The sequence below is a fragment of the Zonotrichia leucophrys genome, unplaced genomic scaffold (genome assembly GCF_028769735.1).
Source record: "Zonotrichia leucophrys gambelii isolate GWCS_2022_RI unplaced genomic scaffold, RI_Zleu_2.0 Scaffold_93_176943, whole genome shotgun sequence".
NCBI lineage: Eukaryota > Metazoa > Chordata > Aves > Passeriformes > Passerellidae > Zonotrichia > Zonotrichia leucophrys.
The window spans coordinates 87,549-88,553 of NW_026992298.1; the positions used below are offsets into that span (position 1 = coordinate 87,549).

General features: G+C 58.7%; 1 long non-coding RNA gene across 1 annotated transcript; it reads right to left on the reverse strand.

Annotated features, from left to right (window-relative positions):
• Positions 1 to 301: 301 nt before the first annotated feature.
• On the reverse strand, positions 302 to 605 carry LOC135460707 (uncharacterized). The gene is made up of 2 exons (XR_010443288.1): positions 536 to 605; positions 302 to 444 (listed from the first exon to the last, which is right to left on the reverse strand). It is a non-coding gene; the product is annotated as an uncharacterized LOC135460707 (long non-coding RNA).
• Between the last annotated feature and the right edge of the window lie 400 nt (positions 606 to 1,005).

Sequence of the window (1,005 nt, forward strand, 5' to 3'; positions counted from 1 at the left end):
CAGGTAGAACTCCACCTTGGCAGCAACTGGTGTAACTGGTTCACACTGCAACCTTTCTTTTTTTTTTTAATTGGCAGATTTTTTACTTATAACAACCTACAACCTTTCTCACCACCTGGACACCCACCCCTCCAGTCAATCCACTCCCCCTGGACTCTGCACAACTCCCAACACACCATTTGTCTGGGGGAAAGCACAGACTGTGTCAAGGCAGCAGAGCCCAGACCTGGCCTGACTTACCCGGACCGCCGGAAAGGAGGAAATCCAGACCCACAGACACACACATGGACACAGAGCAAAGCTTTGCTCAAAGGGTTTACTGATTCTTGATGAATGATTATTCAGGGGAAATGGCCCAGGGCTCAAAGGGTTCAGGGGGTTTCTCCAGGGATGATCATCTCCTCATGCCACTGGAGAGGAAAAAGTACACTGGTCCTTCACACCCTAAAAGACAAAGCCCAGAACATGACCTCTGGAGCCCACTGGGCCATGGATGGGCTTTGTCTCCAGCCCTGTCCCTGCAGGCACGGCTCACCTAGGCATCCAGAGCGGCAGCCAGGCGCTTCTGCCGCAGGAGAGCCCGCAGCTCTTCAGCCACAGGGGGCTGGGGAAAAGGCAGCGTTAGAGACACACTGGGGGCACCGGGCTGCACTGGGAGGCAGGGGAGAGCAGGGGGGCCTTGGGGAAGGGGCTGTGGCAGCAATGGGGTGCAGGAGCTGCTGTGCTGCTGCCCAGAAGCACTGGGCTTCTGGCCAAGAGGCACAGCTGGGGCAGGGGCTGTGTCCTGGCTCATCCAGGGGGTCCTGGGGTGACAGGGATGGGAATGCAGCAGGGCCCTGGGCAAAGGCTTCCCTGGGGAGGAGCCCTGGGGCAGGGCATTGTCTGAGCTGTCAGGAGGCATGCACTGGGCTGTGCTGGGACACACTGGGATGGCCTGGGCTGTAGTGGCCACGCAAGGGGAGGGTCTGACACCGGCAGAACACGTGGTACCCACCAGAGGCGTCT